Source organism: Panulirus ornatus, chromosome 23 (genome assembly GCF_036320965.1).
Source record: "Panulirus ornatus isolate Po-2019 chromosome 23, ASM3632096v1, whole genome shotgun sequence".
NCBI classification, from domain to species: domain Eukaryota; kingdom Metazoa; phylum Arthropoda; class Malacostraca; order Decapoda; family Palinuridae; genus Panulirus; species Panulirus ornatus.
The window spans coordinates 15,391,587-15,407,215 of record NC_092246.1 but is presented as its reverse complement, the minus strand read 5'-3'; the positions used below and the strand labels follow the sequence as shown (position 1 = coordinate 15,407,215).

Sequence of the window (15,629 nt, the reverse complement as noted above, 5' to 3'; positions counted from 1 at the left end):
GATGAAATCAGCAAGTTCAAGCCACTTAAATCTACCCTGCAAATGCTATGTTCTAAATGGCCAACGCTCAAAGAAATGCTGCATGTCTCACAACGCGCAATTAAACTGAAATAATGTCGTCCACCCGTAATATAGTTACGCAGCTACACGTGGACGTAATTTTCCTCTACGTAGTCCCTAAAATCGTAAGTTTACGACGAGGTAACAACAACACACGGGCAGAGAGAGTTGCTATGCTGGCAATATCTTTGTTTACAAAGCCGATCTGGCAAAACATGACAGAATACGCGGCACTGAACAAATATTTAACGTAGTCACTTTTCTATCACAGACAAACTGGATCGTACACCATCCAGTGTTTGCCGCTCCACCAGACCGTTACTGACGGCTCTATTATACTGTCGACACCCTGGACAATCACGCACGCACTAGGCTTGCAATGGTGCGAACGAACATTTCGTAACGGTTAGTTCAACGACACGCCGGTACAGCTTCGCATTCGAATGGTCGTGGGTTCGATTCTCGGAGGATTAACGGATCTGCATGTACCAGACAAGGCTCAACAAGGCCCCAACCTCGGGTTATGAAGGTTTAGAACACAACGTTTCAACTGAGAACGATGCTTTTCCTACCATAAATTATCGATGATGATCACACACTCTGATTAACATGGGACGAGCTGTAGGTCTGACAATGGAGCAAATGCATCCTGAATGACCAGCTCGGAACTGATGGTCGTAGAAAACGAGGTTATGCGACCTGCACTCCATCACGCAGACCGAAATTGTAAACAAGGGATAGTCACTTCCCTCCTCCCTACAACCCCCTCCCACCACACATCCCCGGGACGCTACAAAGAAAACCATTCACCTAATTACGTATACAATTATAATCTAAGACACATTCGGTAAACTACTCTACCCCACGAATGTGTAAGTCCCTCAGCGTACAGTACAAATATGTACGACTCAAATCTACATCCAAGCGATGCTACTCCTCCTTACCCTACCCAAGGTTTAGGTACTTACGATACTGGCTGCCGTCTCTGGTCACGTCACCGAGGGTCGTGGTCGGGTCTTCATCTCTCCTGATGCGATGCAGGTTATTTTCAGGCTTCAGGGGTGAGGACCAATGTCCCTCCATGCCACACCACCGCCGGTTTGTTATCTCTTCTCCATACTGACGAAACTGGATGTCTAAACTCAGTAAAGCTGTGGCGTCTGTGTGTTGATCAGCCGCTGCGTGAGCGTCTTGTGAATACAATGATGACCTCTTCCCTGTGGCTCCCAGCCGTACACTCCCTTGCCCTACCCGGCAGCAGGACTCCCTCGCTCACCACCACCCGCCATAACGTGAACTGCTGCTGCCCAGTCGTTTGTACTCGTTTCTCGAGGAAGCGTTCGCTTGGGCAGGTCGCATCCCCGAGTTGTCACGTCAGGAGCTGGAAAATGAACCAAGTATAATTACTATGGTGTAATTATTTCATATAATGCCCGCCACTGAAAACAGAATACTAAAAAGGTAATTAGTGTTAGTCAGTGAATGATTACGAGCGGCTGAGAGTAACGTTAAGGGTAATTTATTGTGGACCCTGTTTACTGTGAGCAGTAGGGCAAAAGAAGGTGTACAGGGTCTTTATCAGACCCTAATGACCAGATAATTCTAACAGTAAACGTCACAAAGTTGGTTAATTAAATAACAGTAATTCCATACTACAGACTCTTCAACGTCATACAAAGCGTAGATACAATGTCATAATTTCATACATATCATTATCATAATTAACAATATAGTGTTTTGACATTTCTTGCAGGGTTTGAAAATATCCTCAAAAGGTTCTATATCCTCACAGTTTAAGACAGTTCGTCAGTGTGTCTATACTTTTGACAAGACTTTACAAGTCATATCACTGACGAATTGTACATATCAATGTGGTTCTCAGAACACATTCAAAATCAATGACGGCACACACTAGAGAATAACAAAGACACTACATTAGAATAATTGAGCCTGATACAAAGTAATTTCATAAGACTTAAAACTAACATCAATGAACTCGGCCGATATAGTTACCAGCACTAATGTACACGAATTAGGAATTAGTTACAAACGCATTAAGATCATCGGCTCCTTATTCCACAAAAACAATTTCACTTAGAAATAAACACCGATGACATTGTTTCACTGACAGTGTACGATAATCCTATAAAACTATGGCCACCTAGACGGCCAGTTATGGTTCATCTGTCTAGTTCAAACTTGCTAACATCATACTGAAACCATTCATGATGCTGACTGACACACACAAACAGGCAAACACCTCACACAAGACACACCATGAGTAACAGAAACCGTATTATGGTCACTCAGTGAACCCTATGCCAGCAGGCATAGATATAGCATTGAGTGTTCTCGTTAATATTTACTGGACACTGCTTCACTGGATACCAAACTCATTAAATGGGATAGTGAATAGATTTTTAGAAAAAAAGTAACATGATGAGTACCTGGCATAAGATAAGGTTTGTGTGTGTGTGTGTGTGTGTGTGTGTGTGTGTGTGTGTGTGTGATACACATACATAGAATGAAGAGGTGCATACATATAAGGTTAAGAAACTGGGCAATACGAGTGAAAAACTAATAACAACTATGAGTTTAAACCTAATCACAACATCCTGTATATTATACTGCACCAATTTCTTTGAGTCACCGTCCCTAACCATTATCTTCGTTTTCTGTGTTACTTCGAATCAAAACCGTTTTCTCTCGGCAGTTGCATCAACTGTCGTTATTTGAAACGTGGTAAGTGTTATTCAAGGACTCTACAAGCTTCATAAGTACAAGTAGAATAACAGGCAAGAAAATCGTATATTAGCGCGTCACTTACATTCATACCCTACGATTTTACCACTGCTGGACACACACACACACACACACACGCACACAAACACACACACACACACACACACACACTTGCCCTCCTGTCTTTGGTGTCAGCGTCAGCACCCGTTACTTGCCCATGTCAGGACTGGTTACACATAGGGAGGGTTTGTTTCTCCATAATGAAATCGAATCCCTTAACTACGAATCCATTATCAGTTTCTTTGCGCTGATCACTTCGGCTTCGTATCATCGTAATTTCCTGCACCCAGAACTTTATACTGCACCGTGACGTCTCGTTATTCTTCCCAAATTGCAAAACTTCGCACCTTATCGACAAGAGAATTCATTTAGCACCAGCGAGCCACGCGCATGTAGCGAATTATTTACTGACCCAGGTCCAGCAATATGAGGTGCTACCCTTTGCTACACATAACACCCATCCATGGTGGCTACGTCTTTCCTGAAACAGTGAGATAGATCCTATATCACGAGGGTGTTCCCAACTCCATCTATAATTGTTTCACATGGTTGGAATCTGATCTCTAAACAGCTAACAGTACGATCAAACAAGATACTATTCCAGTTGACCAGATGATGATAGACTAAATATCCACAGAACAATAGGGGATAATAATTGCACAGATTTTGACGTGATACCTTTGAGCATCAGTTTCGCGTCTGTAGACCCTTTCAACTGTACATATATCTTTTTTTTTTTTTTTTTATACTTTGTCGCTGTCTCCCGCGTTTGCGAGGTAGCGCAAGGAAACAGACGAAAGAAATGGCCCAACCCCCCCCATACACATGTACATACACACGTCCACACACGCAAATATACATACCTACACAGCTTTCCATGGTTTACCCCGGACGCTTCACATGCCTTGATTCAATCCACTGACAGCACGTCAACCCCTGTATACCACATCGCTCCAATTCACTCTATTCCTTGCCCTCCTTTCACCCTCCTGCATGTTCAGGCCCCGATCACACGAAATCCTTTTCACTCCATCTTTCCACCTCCAATTTGGTCTCCCTCTTCTCCTCGTTCCCTCCACCTCCGACACATATATCCTCTTGGTCAATCTTTCCTCACTCATTCTCTCCATGTGCCCAAACCATTTCAAAACACCCTCTTCTGCTCTCTCAACCACGCTCTTTTCATTTCCACACATCTCTCTTACCCTTACGTTACTTACTCGATCAAACCACCTCACACCACACATTGTCCTCAAACATCTCATTTCCAGCACATCCATCCTCCTGCGCACAACTCTATCCATAGCCCACGCCTCGCAACCATACAACATTGTTGGAACTACTATTCCTTCAAACATACCCATTTTTGCTTTCCGGGATAATGTTCTCGACTTCCACACATTTTTCAAGGCTCCCAAAATTTTCGCCCCCTCCCCCACCCTATGATCCACTTCCGCTTCCATGGTTCCATCCGCTGACAGATCCACTCCCAGATATCTAAAACACTTCACTTCCTCCAGTTTTTCACCATTCAAACTCACCTCCCAAATGACTTGACCCTCAACCCTACTGTACCTAATAACCTTGCTCTTATTCACATTTACTCTTAACTTTCTTCTTCCACACACTTTACCAAACTCCGTCACCAGCTTCTGCAGTTTCTCACATGAATCCGCCACCAGCGCTGTATCATCAGCGAACAACAACTGACTCACTTCCCAAGCTCTCTCATCCCCAACAGACTTCATACTTGCCCCTCTTTCCAAGACTCTTGCATTTACCTCCCTAACAACCCCATCCATAAACAAATTAAACAACCATGGAGACATCACACACCCCTGCCGCAAACCTACATTCACTGAGAACCAATCACTTTCCTCTCTTCCTACACGTACACATGCCTTACATCCTCGATAAAAACTTTTCACTGCTTCTAACAACTTGCCTCCCACACCATATATTCTTAATACCTTCCACAGAGCATCTCTATCAACTCTATCATATGCCTTCTCCAGATCCATAAATGCTACATTTGCTTTTCTAAGTATTTCTCACATACATTCTTCAAAGCAAACACCTGATCCACACATCCTCTACCACTTCTGAAACCACACTGCTCTTCCCCAATCTGATGCTCTGTACATGCCTTCACCCTCTCAATCAATACCCTCCCATATAATTTACCAGGAATACTCAACAAACTTATACCTCTGTAATTTGAGCACTCACTCTTATCCCCTTTGCCTTTGTACAATGGCACTATGCACGCATTCCGCCAATCCTCAGGCACCTCACCATGAGTCATACATACATTAAATAACCTTACCAACCAGTCAACAATACAGTCACCCCCTTTTTTAATAAATTCCACTGCAATACCATCCAAACCTGCTGCCTTGCCGGCTTTCATCTTCCGCAAAGCTTTTACTACCTCTTCTCTGTTTACCAAATCATTTTCCCTAACCCTCTCACTTTGCACACCACCTCGACCCAAACACCCTATATCTGCCACTCTGTCATCAGACACATTCAACAAACCTTCAAAATACTCACTCCATCTCCTTCTCACATCACCACTACTTGTTATCACCTCCCCATTTACGCCCTTCACTGAAGTTCCCATTTGCTCCCTTGTCTTACGCACCCTATTTACCTCCTTCCAGAACATCTTTTTATTCTCCCTAAAATTTACTGATAGTCTCTCACCCCAACTCTCATTTGCCCTTTTTTTCACCTCTTGCACCTTTCTCTTGACCTCCTGTCTCTTTCTTTTATACTTCTCCCACTCAATTGCATTTTTTCCCTGCAAAAATCGTCCAAATGCCTCTCTCTTCTCTTTCACTAATACTCTTACTTCTTCTTCATCCCACCACTCACTACCCTTTCTAAACAGCCCACCTCCCACTCTTCTCATGCCACAAGCATCTTTTGCGCAATCCATCACTGATTCCCTAAATACATCCTATTCCTCCCCCACTCCCCTTACTTCCATTGTTCTCACCTTTTTCCATTCTGTACACAGTCTCTCCTGATACTTCTTCACACAGGTCTCCTTCCCAAGCTCACTTACTCTCACCACCTTCTTCACCCCAACATTCACTCTTCTTTTCTGAAAACCCATACTAATCTTCACCTTAGCCTCCACAAGATAATGATCAGACATCCCTCCAGTTGCACCTCTCAGCACATTGACATCCAAAAGTCTCTCTTTCGCACGCCTGTCAATTAACACGTAATCCAATAACGCTCTCTGGCCATCTCTCCTACTTACATAAGTATACTTATGTATATCTCGCTTTTTAAACCAGGTATTCCCAATCATCAGTCCTTTTTCAGCACATAAATCTACAAGCTCTTCACCATTTCCATTTACAACGCTGAACACCCCATGCATACCAATTATTCCCTCAACTGCCACACTACTCACCTTTGCATTCAAATCACCCATCACTATAACCCGGTCTCGTGCATCAAAACCGCTAACACACTCATTCAGCTGCTCCCAAAACACTTGCCTCTCATGATCTTTCTTCTCATGCCCAGGTGCATATGCACCAATAATCACCCACCTCTCTCCATCAACTTTCAATTTTACCCATATCTTATCTACATATAAAATGAGACGGTACATATAGCATTTACAGTCAGTGTGGCATCGACTACACCGCTTACAGCGCATATCTGCTTCTTTGCAACAAGTCATATAACTAATCAACCTACGTGAATACGGGTTTTGGTAGTGTGGCGGGTTTTCTTGTGCAAATCTGACATATAATATCTGGCAATATATATATGGCTGGCCGTCTTCTTAAGCCGAGTCAGTTACGAGATGCGACCACAACCTCTCTGATAAATATGGCTTTTGTAATGTTCTTGGGTGTTGCTTAAGTGCACTTGGCTCGCTAGTGTCATCTGTTATACAACAACGTATTCTTTTATCCCAGTTACTCTATGTATTCATATACAGTAATCACTTTATGACAATCTATGCGATTGTGGCAGTTGAGGCGACTCTGCTACAAAGAAAACGGTTATGATTTTTCTAGACAACACAGAAAACTGATAGTAGACAAGGGGGATCAAAACATACAGTTGTAAAAGGTACAAGATACTGTTCCTATAGGGTATAGTCATGTGGAGAGGCCGATTAACCATGGGACTCCAGCCCCTGGCCAGCCAGAGGGCGTAGAACCAACAAATAAATGTACGACAAACTATGGCGTCCTCCCTGTAATACATCCGTTCACGCACACAATCGTTTTAATTGATAGATTTTGAAGAAAAATGTATCATTGGGTTTCTTAGACCAAGTGCAACACCTACTTCAAAACCTGAAGTTCTCGAAAAGTAAAGGAAGGATCTGAATTAAATTCAATGGGGTAAAAGCACTCTATACAATGGCTCAGTGTTTAAGGAATCCACTGGTATCACTTTCGTCAAAAGTCTATCACCTAGAAGACTAGAAAACGCCTTTTACGTCGCAAACGTCATTTATGTAGAATGTCCTCGCGCTACGTTCGAAAAACAACGGTCTGTGGATGGCTGATATCACAACTTCACCTGGCGCTCTGTTCGGCTTTTAAATCGATGTAGAAAGACAGGATTTGCATATGAAGCGAGTTAAAAAGAATCGAGAAAATGTGTATTTTTTCGACCATTTTGAGGTGTCTTAACTGGAAAAGTCTACTGCATTACAGGTGTATCTTAAATACCCGACATTAATCCTCTTGGATTTCGTTGTTGTGGGCGATGCCATACCTCACTCTGAAATTCAGATGTTATTTCTTATCCTCCGCAATGAAATCGACCAAAATCCACCAAAATTCAGGATGATTCGTTAGTCAACTGGGTCTCCCACAGGATATCACAGGTGTATTGTCACTACTGCAATCCTCTTTGATTTCGCTGTCTGGGGGAGAACCCGACTTCACCCGTAATCCTGTTGGCTTTCGGGGGATCATTCCTCATTAAAATGTACATACATAAAACCTGTATAATGCTACTAAAATAAATGTCTTGACTCCATACGACTGGTCTCTTACAGCATCACTTCGGCCCAATAATTCAAAGGGACATGTTGGACCCTCCTCCCTAGGGATACGGTTGCTTCACACGTAAACATCCTCGACACTTGTATGTATGTGTAATAGTTTGCTGTCATGCTTAATCTCGGCCCCGATCTTATCACTACTATAATTACAGGTGAGAGATGATACGTCACTGAACGAGTCGGTCTAATGATTCATCACCCAACTTTAGCAAGTACACACACACAACACACACACACACACACGGACACAATACACTGACAAGTGAAATGACTGACACGTGAACCCAACAATTTCCGTGGTCCCCCCCCCATCACATAAATAATGAGATGATAATTGATATTTTTTTCCATGATTTATTCAACTTCATTATTCAAAACATAATTGGAAAACAAAAAGCAAAGCAAAAAATAGCCCGGGTCAACGTCATCTTGCACCACATATCTTTAAAATTACGATGTCTGATGATAAGGCGATAAATAACAGCATTTCTCTAACTTGTTCAACTCTGATAGTCAATGCATACTTAATCATTACATACATACATGCATACATAATATCATCAAGGTCTAACTCGTTCTCGACCCATGGGCACCTCGGCCCGACCACATCAACAATACAGTGGAAAGATGACGATGACTGACAGCCTATTCGATAATCTAAACGACTTCAATGGTCAGTCCGTACACAGTTACACAATAAGAAACTACGTATCGACTCATCTGTGTGATGTCTATCTCGGCCAACCCACATTTTTAAAACACTGACGATGTACGATGGTAAGTCGATGCTTGGAGAACTTGTTTCGGTGATATATTCAACTTCAGTAGATAACTAAACAAAAAGAAAAAAAATGCATGGAAGTTTGCAAACGAGTGAAATGATATGAATATCATCCATAATATTCACTGATTCATGATGCTGGATAGAAATTGTTGATCATAATAATGAATGAAAATACTACATATAACTTTTCGTACAATTCACATATTCATTTCACTTGTCACTTGACACACACACACACACACACACACACACACACAACATATATATATATATATATATATATATATATATATATATATATATATATATATATATATATGCATTATTTATTTATATCTATTTTGCTTTGTCGCTGTCTCCCGCGTTTGCGAGGTAGCGCAAGGAAACAGACGAAAGAAATGGCCCAACCCACCCCCATACACATGTATATACATACACATCCACACACGCAAATATACATACCTATACATCTCAATGTACACATATATATACACACACACAGACATATACATATATATACACATGTACATAATTCATACTGTCTGCCTTCATTTATTCCCATCGCCACCTCGTCACACATGGAATAACATCCCCCTCCCCCCTCATGTGTGCGAGGTAGCGCTAGGAAAAGACAACAAAGGCCCCATTCGTTCACACTCAGTCTCTAGCTGTCATGTAATAATGCCCGAAACCACAGCTCCCTTTCCACATCCAGGCCCCACACAACTTTCCACGGTTTACCCCAGACGCTTCACATGCCCTGATCCAATCCATTGACAGCACGTCGACCCCGGTATACCACATCGATCCAATTCACTCTATTCCTTGCCCTGCCTTTCACCCTCCTGCATGTTCAGGCCCCGATCACTCAAAATCTTTTTCACTCCATCTTTCCACCTCCAATTTGGTCTCCCACTTCTCCTCGTTCCCTCCACCTCTGACACATATATACTCTTGGTCAATCTTTCCTCACTCATTCTCTCCATGTGCCCAAACCATTTCAAAACACCCTCTTCTGCTCTCTCAACCACGCTCTTTTTATTTCCACACATCTCTCTTACCCTTACATTACTTACTCGATCAAACCACCTCACACCACATATTGTCCTCAAACATCTCATTTCCAGCACATCCACCCTCCTGCGCACAACTCTATCCATAGCCCACGCCTCGCAACCATACAACATTGTTGGAACCACTATTCCTTCAAACATACCCATTTTTGCTTTCCGAGATAATGTTCTCGACTTTCACACATTCTTCAAGGCTCCCAGGATTTTCGCTCCCTCCCCCACCCTATGATTGACTTCCGCTTCCATGGTTCCATCCGCTGCCAGATCCACTCCCAGATATCTAAAACACTTTACTTCCTCCAGTTTTTCTCCATTCAAACTTACCTCCCAATTGACTTGACCCTCAACCCTACTGTACCTAATAATCTTGCTCTTATTCACATTTACTCTTAACTTTCTTCTTTCACACACTTTACCAAACTCAGTCACCAGCTTCTGCAGTTTCTTACATGAATCAGCCACCAGCGCAGTATCATCAGCGAACAACAACTGACTCACTTCCCAAGCTCTCTCATCCCCAACAGACTGCATACTTGCCCCTTGAGTATATATATATATATATACTCAAACAAGCTAACAATAACCATAATGATAGAAATGGACATTTATCGGGATTAGTCATAAGAAAATATATTCATACCACGGTCATAATGAAACTACACATACATCTTCAGAAGCCAGAGGGCTGAAATTATTTGGGTCCTCGGCCAGTCAACCAATTGCCAGTGTCAACGTAAAGTTTAAAAACCACGAAACGAGAAATCTTAACACCTTTTTCCGGTGTTTGAGCAAATTCTAACTGCACATGCATTTTATGTACGTACTATCTGGTCGATGGAGACGTGGAGCGGGGGGCCAGAAACCCTCCCCTCCTTGTATTTTGACTTTCTAAAAGGGGAAACAGAAGAAGGAGTCGCGGGGAGTGCTCATCCTCCTCGTAGGCTAAGATTGGGGTGTCTAAATGTGTGTGGATGTAACCAAGATGTGAAAAAAGGAGAGATAGGTAGTATGTTTGAGGAAAGGAACCTGGATGTTTTGGCTCTGAGTGAAACGAAGCTCAGGGGTAAAGGGGAAGAGTGGTTTGGGAATGTCTTGGGAGTAAAGTCAGGGGTTAGTGAGAGGACAAGAGCAAGGGAAGGAGTAGCACTACTCCTGAAACAGGAGTTGTGGGAGTATGTGATAGAGTGTAAGAAAGTAAACTCTAGATTGATATGGGTAAAACTGAAAGTTGATGGAGAGAGATGGGTGATTATTGGTGCATATGCACCTGGGCATGAGAAGAAAGATCATGAGAGGCAAGTGTTTTGGGAGCAGCTGAATGAGTGTGTTAGTGGTTTCGATGCACAAGACCGAGTTATAGTGATGGGTGATTTGAATGCAAAGGTTAGTAATGTGGCAGTTGAGGGAATAATTGGTATACATGGGGTGTTCAGTGTTGTAAATGGAAATGGTGAAGAGCTTGTAGATTTATATGTTGAAAAAGGACTGGTGATGGGAATACCTGGTTTAAAAAGCGAGATATACATAAGTATACGCATGTAAGTTGGAGAAATGGCCAGAGAGCGTTATTGGATTACGTGTTAATTGACAGGCGCGCGAAAGAGAGACTTTTGGATTTTAATGTGCTGAGAGGTGCAACTGGAGGGATGTCTGATTATTATCTTGTGGAGGCGAAGGTGAAGATTTGTAGAAGTTTTCAGAAAAGAAGAGGGAATGTTGGGGTGAAGAGAGTGGTGAGAGTAAGTGAGCTTAGGAAGGAGACTTGTGTGAGGAAGTATCAGGAGAGACTGAGTACAGAATGGAAAAAGGTGATAACAAAGGAGGTAAAGGGAGTGGGGGAGGAATGGGATGTATTTAGGGAAGCAGTGATGGCTTGCGCAAAAGATGCTTGTGGCAAGAGAAGCGTGGGAGGTGGGTTGATTAGAAAGGGTAGTGAGTGGTGGGATGAAGAAGTAAGATTATTAGTGAAAGAGAAGAGAGGGGCATTTGGACGATTTTTGCAGGGAAAAATGCAAATAAGTGGGAGATGTATAAAAGAAAGAGGCAGGAGGTCGAGAAAGGTGCAAGAGGTGAAAAAGAGGGCAAATGATAGTTGGGGTGAGAGAGTATCATTAAATTTTGGGGAGAATAAAAAGATGTACTTGAAGGAGGTAAAGTGCGTAAGACAAGGGAGCAAATGGGAACTTCAGTGAAGGGGGCAAATGGGGAGGTGATAACAAGTAGTGGTAATGTGAGAAGTAGATGGAGTGAGTATTTAGGGGGGTTTGTTGAATGTGTTTGATGATAGAGTGGCAGATATTGGGTGTTTTGGTCGAGGTGGTGAGGAAAGTGAGAGGGTTAGTGAAAATGATTTGGTAAACAGAGAAGAGGTAGTAAAAGCTTTGCGGAAGATGAAAGCCGGCAAGGCAGCAGGTTTGGATGGTATTGCAGTGGAATTTATTAAAAAAGGGGGTGACTGTACTGTTGACTGGTTGGTAAGGTTATTTAATGTATGTATGATTCATGGTGAGGTGACTGAGGATTGGCGGAATGCTTGCATAGTGCCAGTGTACAAAGGCAAAGGGGATAAGAGTGAGTGCTCAAATTACAGAGATATAAGTTTGTCGTGTATTCCTGGTAAATTATATGGGAGGGTATTGATTGAGAGGGTGAAGGCATGTACAGAGCATCAGATTGGGGAAGAGCAGTGTGGTTTCAGAAGTGGTAGAGGATGTGAGAATCAGGTGTTTGCTTTTAAGAACGTATGTGAGAAATACTTAGAAAAGCAAATGGATTTGTATGTAGCATTTATGGATCTGTAGAAGGCATATGATAGAGTTGATAGAGATGCTCTGTGGAAGGTATTAAGAATATGTGGTGTGGGAGGCAGGTTGTTAGAAGCAGTGAAAAGTTTTTATCGAGGATGTAAGGCATGTGTACGTGTAGGAAGAGAGAAAAGTGATTGGTTCTCAGTGAATGTAGGTTTGCGGCAGGGGTGTGTGATGTGTCCATGGTTGTTTAATTCGTTTATGGATGGGGTTGTTAGGGAGGTGAATGCAAGAGTTTTGGAAAGCGGGGCAAGTATGCAGTCTGTTGTGGATGAGAGAGCTTGGGAAGTGAGTCAGTTGTTGTTCGCTGATGATACAGCGCTGGTGGCTGATTCATATGAGAAACTGCAGAAGCTGGTGACTGAGTTTGGTAAAGTGTGTGAACGAAGAAAGTTGAGAGTAAATGTGAATAAGAGCAAGGTAATTAGGTACAGTAGGGTTGAGGGTCAAGTCAATAGGGAGGTAAGTTTGAATGGAGAAAAACTGGAGGAAGTAAAGTGTTTTAGATATCTGGGAGTGGATCCGGCAGTGGATGGAATCATGGAAGCGGAAGTGAATCATAGGGTGGGGAAGGGGGCGAAATTCCGGGAGCCTTGAAGAATGTTTGGAAGTCGAGAACATTATCTTGGAAAGCAAAAATGGGTATGTTTGAAGGAGTAGTGGTTCCAACAATGTTGTATGGTTGCGAGGCGTGGGCTATGGATAGAGTTGTGCGCAGGAGGGTGGATGTGCTGGAAATGAGATGTTTGACGACAATATGTGGTGTGAGGTGGTTTGATCGAGTAAGTAATGTAAGGGTAAGAGAGATGTGTGGAAATAAAAAGAGCGTGGTTGAGAGAGTAGAAGAGGGTGTTTTGAAATGGTTTGGTCACATGGAGAGAATAAGTAAGTAAAGATTGACGAAGAGGATATATGTGTCAGAGGTGGAGGGAACGAGAAGTGGGAGACCAAATTGGAGGTGGAAAGATGGAGTGAAAAAGATTTTGAGTGATCGGGTCCTGAACATGCAGGAGGGTGAAAGGAGTTCAGGGGATAGAGTGAATTGGAACGATGTGGTATACCGGGGTCGACGTGCTGTGAATGGATTGAACCAGGGCATGTGAAGCGTCTGGGGTAAACCATGGAAAGTTCTCTGGGGCCTAGATGTGGAAAGGGAGCTGTGGTTTCGGTGCATTATTACATGACAGCTAGAGACTGAGTGTGAACGAATGTGGCCTTTATTGTCTTTTCCTAGCGCTACCTCACACACATGAGGGGGGAGGGGGTTGTTATTCCATGTGTGGCGAGGTGGCGATGGGAATGAATAAAGGCAGACAGTATGAATTATGTACATGTGTATATATGCATATGTCTGTGTGTTTATATATATGTGTACATTGAGATGTATATGTATGTATATTTGCGTGTGTGGACGTGTATGTATATACATGTGTATGTGGGTGGGTTGGGCCATTCTTTCGTCTGTTTCCTTGCGCTACCTCGCTAACGCGGGAGACAGCGACAAAGCAAAATAAATAAAATAAATAAATACATATATATATATACATATGAGGCAAAAGTCAAATGTGTCAGTTTGTTGTGACCAGAAGCGCTGGTCGGTTTGGGCCGAGGTCGGTAGATACAAGGTTACGTAATGTGTGTAGGGCTTTTCGGTGGGAAGTATGTCACTTCATCGGGAACGGCCAGTGAAATACACATGTTAATACTGTATGAGGCCCGGTCGACTATGAATATTAACGTCTGTATTAACAGTTTATTGCTTTTCCTGATTTATGATTTACGATCCACCGAAATCCACAACGAGTGCAGTAGAAGCGGGCCCCCTTAAGCAACGAAACAGTGGATTGCAGTGGAACTCCTGATATACACCTACTAATGCTGAAGGAGACGTAGTTGACTAATGATGGCCGAAACTGACAGGCGTTTACCACTACACAATGGAATTTGGAGCTTCGCATCAACGGGTTGGGGATCATGCAATTATCAAACATGCATACGGGAAAAGCAATACGCTACTAATAAAAAATTCAGTTCTATTAGTCAACTGAGTCGCCTGCAGTATTAAAGGTGTGTCTATAGTAATCATCTTTGGATTCAATTGTTTTGGGAGACTAGTGGTCCCCAATCTTGCACTTCAGCAAATCCGGACATCACCAAAGAACATTATCCTCCTAACAGTACCTAATACCAGGAATATGTACACATTATAAACACATTATTTCAGAAAAAGATTAATATCTGAAAAATTATGAAAAAATACCCGTACTTTACTGTTGCTAAATACGCATTTAAGAAAAGCATGTAACGGCTATTTTTCCAATGCGATTCATATCCAACGTAAGATAAGATAGAGGAAAACAACGAGTACAAGCGTATAACAGCTGCCCTCCTTAAATTAGGACGTCTGGTCACTATACTAGAAATAGATTAACGTTCACATAATACAATTCAAATTCCATGAGTGCAAAGACCGACGTTAGAGGTTAAACGATGAAAAATGATAATAATAATGCCAGTTAAGTATCCAATCTGGAGTACCTTAAACTGTTTAACTGACACAAGACACTTTTATAATTCTCCTTTCAAATCTAAGATCGTAAAAATCTGTATTCGGGAGTTTAAACAAACCAAAACGACGATAAATGACTGAAATATTTCAGTTTCTGTTTCTTTGTTTGACATACAAATTAATGTATGGCAGAGAAAAAAAAAAAAAAAAAGGGTGTGTCTGTGTGTGTGTGTATAGCCTTTTGATAACCATGTTTAACTATTTAATTGTAAATCAAGTTTTTGCCACTGCACTACTTAAGCCACGCTGGATTAGAGTCATATTAAGCATGCCTTTGCCTGTCCTAACACAAGACCCAAACAAACTGCGTCCATACGACGGTGCAGGTCTGGACACAGGACAATTCTATGGCGTAAGCCATGTCTATGAGAAAGTCAATTACACTCTAGGCTCAGGAATGAAAACTGACTCGTATTATGCCCTTTGGCCAGCTTGTTAGGTAGCACATTTCCGCAGACAATTTGACTGCAAAGTTCAGTAACTG

At 42.3% G+C, this 15,629-nt stretch overlaps 1 protein-coding gene across 1 annotated transcript in view; it reads right to left on the bottom strand.

Moving 5' to 3' along the window:
- LOC139756819 (uncharacterized) overlaps positions 1–1,397 on the bottom strand; it is a 387,051-nt gene extending 385,654 nt beyond the window's left edge. The window contains exon 1 of the mRNA XM_071676636.1: positions 1,029–1,397. The gene's annotated coding sequence lies outside the window, so the exon portion shown is untranslated. The remainder of the gene's footprint in view (positions 1–1,028) is intronic.
- Between the last annotated feature and the right edge of the window lie 14,232 nt (positions 1,398–15,629).